Here is an 8759-nt window from a genome sequence, read left to right on the forward strand (position 1 = left end):
ATTGCAAAAACTTATTTACACTAAACTCACTTTCACATCAGGTTTTCCCTCTCAGTTGGATATCCTTCTTCCTCCCTAACTAGGTAAATAATATTCTCCTTTCAAAAGTCATTTTCTAAATGAAGTCTCACTTCCTCACGGAATCAGCATACTCTCTCATTGTACATTGCACAACTTGGCTTCTATGAGTACAACTTAGTTTTATGCATTCTTTTTTAAATACTCAGTTATTTTCATTTCAGATACCTTATACACTTTAGTATCTTACTTTTCTCACATTGCCCAGTTTCCCTCAATGTTGCAACAGCATCTGTAGAAATGTTTCATTACTTTGAAATTGTGAGGCCTATGCCATGCTGATTTTTATTTTTCCTCATGAGTAAGATCATTCAACTATTTTATATTTTATATATGTTAGAATAGTTATCAATTATCACATCACACCAGATATAGAAATTATACTGAAATGGAATTTAAAATTGTCACGTGGTAGTGGATGCAGTAAAATAGTTGTGTACTTTGGAGCCTTTTGTTTTAGGTCCTACTCAAGGAAACATATGAAGTGCCGTGGTTCAAACCCTGGAAAGGGTAAACACTTTAACTGTTGTGCTATTTTTCCAGACCTGAGTTGTACATTTTGGCAATCTTATTACATAATCAATACATGTCAGTTTCTTTATCTATAAGAGTTTATTCTAGATGTTACCTAAACAAAATGATTATTTTATGTATTTTAATTGCTTCTAAAATGAAATTTTGTAATTGTAGCATTGCATATTTTCAGCTCTGATTATCCATTTTTTTTTTTGTTTTCCTTCAGGGGAGAGCACAAATGCAGTCCCCTTTTACCACAAATCATGCAGTCCAGTTGCCCACACTTGGGAATATAGCAGGGGTCACTATATCCGGAGGGCAAAGGATAAGCCTCAGCCTTCAAAAACCACCTTTGTGATCATGGTATCTTCCCTGCAATGTAAGTGTCCATGTTTTTTTCTTTATCAGCATTCACAATCCCCCCCTTTGGCGTTTTCTACATCACTCATAAATTTCCAGCAGATATTATATGGAAGCTGTAGCAAGTAAAAGCTTTTTGTCAAATTATACTGATTTTCCCAAGGAAAACACAACCATCCCACTAAAATATGTTTAACTCGTATGTTTCAATATAGTGTCCTAGTGAAAAATCATAGTATTATTTATTCTAAAACTCAATGAACATGTATTCATAAGGTTTTATGAATGAATAAAATATGCGCCCAATTAAGACTTGAGTCAAAGGCGGTTCCATATTGCCAAATACTGTCTTCCCTTATAGTCCTTATAGTGTAATTTTACTTATAATCCACCCATAGTGGAAGCATGAGATGAATTTTTAAATATATAATGAAGTCTTCAAACTTATTATTAAGTAGAAATATACAAACTTAATGTAAGGTCATGCAACATGGGTAAACCTCAAACTTAAAGAAGTCAAAGTAATAACTAAGCAATTTAACAATTAAAATGTTGTATCATTCATTTCAAACCACCTTTTAAAATAAATTTGTTTTCTTTGTTATCTCATTCATTCTTCAAGTACCTACCAGGTATGAATTTACTGAATAATTACTATGACTCTGCAAGCAACATTGTTTCTCACTTTTAATTTTATTACACTGGAGAACGCACATGAACTTGGTTTATAACAAATCCTATACAAAAGTAAAAATAGGAAACTTAGAGTTGAATGATGAAGGGGAAGTAGAAAAATCATACAAAATTTTTTTTTAAAAAAAGGAAGTCAGAAAGAAAAGAGGGAAAACTAACTAAGAATAGAAAAGATACATTTATCTGAACAGGAAGAGAAAATCATGGCTGATGAATTTGGTTAAGTCATGTCAGGAATGATTATATAAAAGCTTGTAATACCTTTACTCACTACTCTATTTAAAAGAAGTACTCAAAATTGTTGAGTTAATTGTATTCTTATTCTTTATAAGAGGGAGGTGATCTAAAATAGTAGATCCATTTTCCCAATTCAATATTTACTTTATGTCAAACAGCAATCAAGTTCCACCCACTAGTCTTATGTTTCTACTGTATTTTCTTCTATGCTTTATTCAATACGGGCACATCTTGGTACAATGTACTCTGCAGCTGATAAATTACTTAATAATTTATAAATGCCCTAGTGAGAAATCATTCTTTCTTTACAGCCTCAATTAACCTGACATTTTATCTTCAGTGAGTCAAACATGGTTGGAAAATCTTGATTACATAATGTTAAAATGTAGACATTAGTGAACATTAATGTCCTGCATAAGAACCCTTGCCTTTGCTATAGCATTAACTCTTTGGTCTTCCATACTTAAAAATTTTTTAGATAAGCACTATTCTTAGCAATTATAATTTTTGTTAGTGTTTGGGTGTCACACTCGGTGGTCTCAAGGCTTACTCCCATTTCTGTGCTCAGGATTGACTCCTGGCAGGCTTGAGGTGCCATATATAGTGCCAGGGATCAAACTCAGGTCAGCTGCATGAAAAGCAAGTGCCCTACCCATTTTATCTCTCTGGCTAGATAAGCACTCTTCTTAATTGAAGCGGAAAGGAAGCAAAAACTCTAAACCCACAGATATCAGAAAATAAGTGCTCAGAAGAATTAGCTTGCATAACTATTTTTTAGAAAGATGCAATGAGGAACCTGTAGTATCTTGGCTACGTGTTATTTCATTCAGTTGACTTAGCATTATTTGTTTTGCCTTTCTCAACATGAATTTTGAGAAACTGATATGACAGTTCAATTTTTTGAATGCCTCATAAATTTAAAAAAATGTATATTTTTTAATACAAATTGAGTTGTAGGTTCTTTCCCATACCACGTGGTCATTTCCTCCTTGTTCTTTAAAAGCATACTATGGTGTACTTTATAATATCATTTGATTTTATATGAGATAGCACAGCAGGTAGGATATTTGCCTTGCATACGGCTGACCCGGGTTTGATTCCTCTGTCCCTCTCGACTGCCTGGCAAGCTACTGAGAATATCCATCCCTCACAGCAGAGTCTGGCAAGCTACCCATGGTGTATTCGATCTGCCAAAAACAGTAACAAGTCTCACAATGGAGACGTTACTGGTGCCCGCTCAAGTGAATCAATAAACAATGGGAAGACAGTGCCACAGTGACACATGAGGCTCAGAAAACATAAGTAACTTTCATAGGAACACCCAGATAGTGTCAGCTAGACCTGGAATTAATTACCAGACTCATGCTTTGAGAATCTTTTCTGAACCAGCTATCTAGCCAACTGCCTCACTTGTTTATAATGTGCTGCTGGAGAAATGGGACTCGATCTTAGATCTACTCTAAGTCAGTTTGCCTAATAATAAGGAGAATTCTAACACAAGTGTGCCACCAATGCATTCCACTGGTCATTTCAGAAACCAAGTAAAAATGTCCCGAGGCTCAATGTAAAACTTTGTCCTGATGGTCAAACACTTCAAAATGGATATAAGTCCAATGACATTCATTTTTCTCTGGGAAGAGGAATATTTTAGTAAAATTAGTGTGTGTCCCAATGATAGATGCTTACCGGGACATAGTTATTTTTCATACAAGTTTTGTGTTTGTTGTTTAGTTTGATAAGAAATAGAGCCACCAACTTGTGGAAATCCAAGAAGCAGTGAACTAATAATCATTTTATTAATGTCCCTCTCTTACACTATGATTATGTGAAGCAAATAAATCTGTGATATCTACCAAGTGTACTTTACTCCATGGAAACATCTTATCAAATGATGTAAATAATTCAAAACTTCCTCTGTGTACCTCTCCCAACTCTTTGTAACCTACTTAACGTTTTTCAAAAATAACTAAGAGAAATGTTTTGGAAGGGCTTTTGAAAATATTTTTAGCTAAAGTGGTGGAGGTTTAAAATATAAGTATGGGAGTGTCTTCCATTTAGAGAAATCACCTGCTTACACCCTGGAGAAGTGGAATGTTACGTGTGATTTGTTCAGTACAACATGTGGACTGCATTAAGTCAGGTTATAGTGGGTCATGCCATGTGACACAGCTGAGCCACATATAATCACAAGCAATACCACTTGCTCAATGCAACATAAATTTAAACAGAAGTCAAGTTTTTCTCTTCATAAAAGAGGGAACAGCTGCTGTAGATAACAAAATGCCCACACTACCCCACACTGAGAGAGATTTGTGCTTTGACATGATCTGAATTATATGTAGGTAGTTTGGTACATCTATATTTAGGGGCATCCTAACTATGTTAAAGGGGTGTTTGGGTGCATAAAATGCATTCTCTAAGTAGCACAAACTTTAGGTTTTTTAATAGTCCATTTTATGATTTTCTCATGATTATCAACAATAAGTGTTTTAAAACAAGGTCTTAAGAATTAGTAGTGACAACTTTTGCTTTAGACAGCGGCTTTTGAAATAATAGGCCAGATATTTAGCATTCTTATTAAGACTGAAGATAAAATATCCTTCAAATGTATTCAGTAAGAGGGTTTGAAACTAAGAAATCTGCGTTGAGATGTGGGTTTAAACAAGTAGGTGGAAAGAGCAGAGTGTTGGTTATTAAACAGCACAACAGTTAATTTCTCAGAAAAGTCGGTGTGTAGGATATCACATTATGCCTTACAGACTGCATACCATTAAGAGACTTGTTGAGTTTTTGTCTTGTCTAGCTCTTCATCTTTAAAATCGGGTCTGTAAAATTTGAATCATCTTAACTTTTGAAACCACGTCAATGTTCATATTTAGCTGCTCAATTAAGCCTTACAAGAACCCTTTGAATAGGAAAAGAACAAAGCTTTTCCAGATAACCCACCCAGCACTGTGCATGCCCACCACTATAGCAGAACACTTCTGCCCAAGTCACACTTCACATATCTCTGCACAGCTATAATTAACCATCGCCAGCTTATAAATGTACTATTTGAAGCACACAAGTATTAAAATAAGAATGTAGAGATGTTTATATCACATTTATTTTGTAGTCATAAGTATGAGTCAGTTTCATTGAACCAAATTATGAACAACATAAAAAAGTATCTCACTAAAGAGAGGTTACATTGAAGCTTCCTAAATAATATTTAGCTAGAAAAAATATTAAAAAAAAACTATTCTGTAGGTCAGAATAAGTATGCTTTAAAAATAACATTTATTGATATTTGCTAAACTTATATCTTAACCCAACTAATTTAATCCACCTAAAAAATTATAAGAAAACATACATAATTTGAAATATTTGCCAAATCTATAGATCAGAACTAAATTCTAGTTCATATTTGCCAAGAGCAGAGCCCCAACCCCAAGCAAATTTCTTTACTTTCAACACTTTCTCCAAACCTATTTACAATGAGAAATTTTTCTCCATTATCATACTAAGTGTGTTGCCCTTGGAAATCACACTGAACCAACCACTTTAAAGTGAGTATATTATATCTCAATAATAAATTGAGGGGCTGTAGTGATAGCACAGTAGGTAGGGCGTTTGCCTTGCATGCGGCCCCCCCAGCATCCCATATGGTCCCTTGAGCACTGCCACGAGCGATTCCTGAGTGCAGAACCAGGAGCAAACTCTGAGCATCACCAGGTGTGACCCAAAATGCAAATAATAATTAGAATTATAATAATAATAAATTGAAAAATCCTCACGACCAAGGACTTTATAAATTATTTCTCTTTGTTCTCCTCATTTCTACCTATTGATTTGAGATACAGTAGGTAGAGCACTTACTGCACATAAGTATGTTCTCATTTATGTCTGCTTTACTGTAGGCCCTGACTTCCTCCACAGAGCTCTTCAGAGGCAATGGGAGTTCTAGACTATGATCTGCCTTACAAAAGAGATCCTAGGGACTAGAGCAATAGCACAGCGGGTAGGGTATTTGCCTTGCAGGCCGACCCAGGTTTGATTCCCAGCATCCCATATGGTCCCCCGAGCACTGCCAGGATTAATTCCTGAGTGCATGAGCCAGGAGTAACCCCTGTGCATTGCTGGGTGTGACCCAAAAAGCAAAAATAAAAGATATCCTAATCCAGCTTTGCCACACATAAGTTTTTTAACACTGAGAACTCATCGTGTTATTCCTGTGAATTTTGCTCTCCACGCTGTAAAAAAGGGTTATAAAAGGGTTATAAAAAGAGGACCACACTTTTAAAACTCTTTTTGTAATCTATACAAATTCCAGAATGAAAAAATTTCTTAAACGTTCCTAAATATTTGCAGTGATAATAGCAAAAGTTTCTGGAATTAGGAGTCACTCATTCACTCATTCTTCTGTTGTGCAGCCAATCATCTCATGTATAACATTAGTGAGCAAAAGCAAATTTTATTTCAGCTCTGATGGTAAGACTAATATAATATTTTAATGAAAGTTCTGATATAATATTTAAATATCATTGTATTCTAGCACTTCCATTGTTCAAAAATCTATTATTTCTATCTTTACTATGAAAACTTTCAGGAAAAATTTTTTTAAAAATGAAAAATAAATTTATTATCTATCTGATCTGTGATCCTAATGATTGATTGATAGTTCCTCTGAAGTAACAACTCTAAAAATTATACATGATACCAAAGTACAATTGCCACAAATTTCTGAAATATTATTATCGAAGGAAATTCTAGGAGTCATAAAATCACAGATATTTTTTAACATGGAAATGTGCTCACAGTATCCCCACTATATCAATACAATACTGAAACTCATATCTTACTTTCATAAAATGAACAATTTTTAAAAATACAAAAAACATGGCTTTCACTAACTACATTATATTATTTTAGATAACAAAAAAAGAAAGCATACCAACACTTACATAATGATAAATTTTAACATACTAAATATTCTAGACAACTGAGTTCTCTACATCAAAAATACTTGTTGGCAAAATTCCTTGCTTAAAATATGACATTTATACTAAGAACTATCTTAAACCTGACATTATCCTAAAAACATATCTGCTCTATAGGGTTACACTTTGGTTGACTTTTATTTTTACAAAAGATATGCTGTGCCTAATGTTAAAAATTCCCTAACAAGCAATTAAAAGAAAACATAAAGAATGAATTTTTTCACAAGGAAAAAATTATTGGCAATGAATTCCAACAAATTCCCCAGCTGGCTAAAGATGTATCCTGCTGGGCAATAGAGAAGGTAAACCTTCCATGGCAAACTTTCAAGGACTTGTCATTTATGGCATTGCTCCCTATTCTCTCTCGTTGTCTTTTAAAATGCTAGTCGTGTATGGATGAGGCACATGTTTCTTCTGCCAGTGCCTGCTCAAGCAGACAGTTTACTAATTTGTAGCTCAGTAAACCTTTCACTGCACGGAGCACCTTGAGGTTAGCACATCTCTAATCATTATTTGATAACAGAAATCTGCAAGCATCACATCCCTAGTAACAAGAACATTGTATCTTAGCAACCAGCCTTGATATTCAAACAATTTCATTAAAGCATAGCACCTCTTAGCAGGTGGGTGAGTACGGGTGTTGATAAACATTTATAACATGATCAGCCATTGTGTTTGCCAACACTATAATCAGCATGACAAATTTATGAATTTGTTTACAAGCTCCTAGATAGCCAATCTATGTAGGTAAACTACATTTTAGTTAGTACATTTTAGATGCTTAGGGATCCAACTATTGAATTCTTATTTGCAATGGAGTTTCTCTAGAAATCTATAAATTTAAGAGATTGTCAGATTGTTTCTTTTGTATATAGAAATATCATTAATATTTCCATTGTGGTTTAATCTTCATGTTGAATTGAAATGCTTCAGGGGCAAAATCTGAGTGGGAACTTTAGTTACAATGAGACTCATAAATATCATGTTATGAAAGAAGTGCAGCTTGAATATTTTCTCCTACAGATGGAATGAACCAGATAGTTTTGGTGATGATTGATCTAGTTCATGAAAGACTTAAAGAAAACAAATGGTTAAACACTCTCCTTTGTAAATACAAGAGAAAGTTTAGGTGAATAGCTTATACGATTTTAAAATGAGTCAAAGATTTCTTATATATTCCCTAGACAATAAATTATTCCTTATGTATTCCTTATATAGACAAGGAATTATTGCTATGCTACCAATATAAATTGGTTTAAAATGAACAGCCTCTTCTATTTATTTTGATCTAGTATCTAACTTCAATATATTTATTTAAATAAAATATTTCTTTAGAGAAATTTTGAACTTTTTGCGGTGATTTGTCAAGATACTATAGGCATATATAAAATCTCTTCATACTCACACCTCATGTTCTTCAAAGTTGAACTCTTCCCCCCTGAAAAGTACTACGAAGGTGCATAACTTTCTCAATTATATAACACAACTCCCAGTGTTACTATAAGACTTCAAACCTGTAACTGTTCAAGTGTTACAAAAGATAAAAGTTCACTAAAGCATGCAACTGTCAAACAGGTAGAAGGAAAACAAGAACTTCCGTGCTTTATGAAGTTTGAACCTTGAACCTACAGCACACAGTTACAACAGGGTCCCCAGGCACCTCAGCTCTGAACAAGCTATTAATCTACCTGAAATAGGTGAACTGCAGTGAAGCATTATCAAATAGGTAACAAGCTCTCTTTCAAATTAAAACCAGTCAGGATGAAAAACAAGTTTGTTGACCTAACTTGTTCACCATGAACCATGACATGGCAGTTAATAACTACCACCTGGGTAACTCTGCGCTCCAACTAGCATTACAGTGTTATAAACATTCAATGGCAAAACTGTACAGAT

At 34.1% G+C, this 8759-nt stretch overlaps 1 non-coding gene across 1 annotated transcript; it reads right to left on the reverse strand.

Moving 5' to 3' along the window:
• Positions 1-817: 817 nt before the first annotated feature.
• LOC129401443 (U1 spliceosomal RNA) lies at positions 818-981 on the reverse strand. Its single transcript, XR_008628350.1, has one exon. It is a non-coding gene; the product is annotated as a U1 spliceosomal RNA (small nuclear RNA).
• Positions 982-8759: the final 7778 nt, after the last annotated feature.

This window comes from Sorex araneus, chromosome 1 (assembly GCF_027595985.1).
Source record: "Sorex araneus isolate mSorAra2 chromosome 1, mSorAra2.pri, whole genome shotgun sequence".
NCBI lineage: Eukaryota > Metazoa > Chordata > Mammalia > Eulipotyphla > Soricidae > Sorex > Sorex araneus.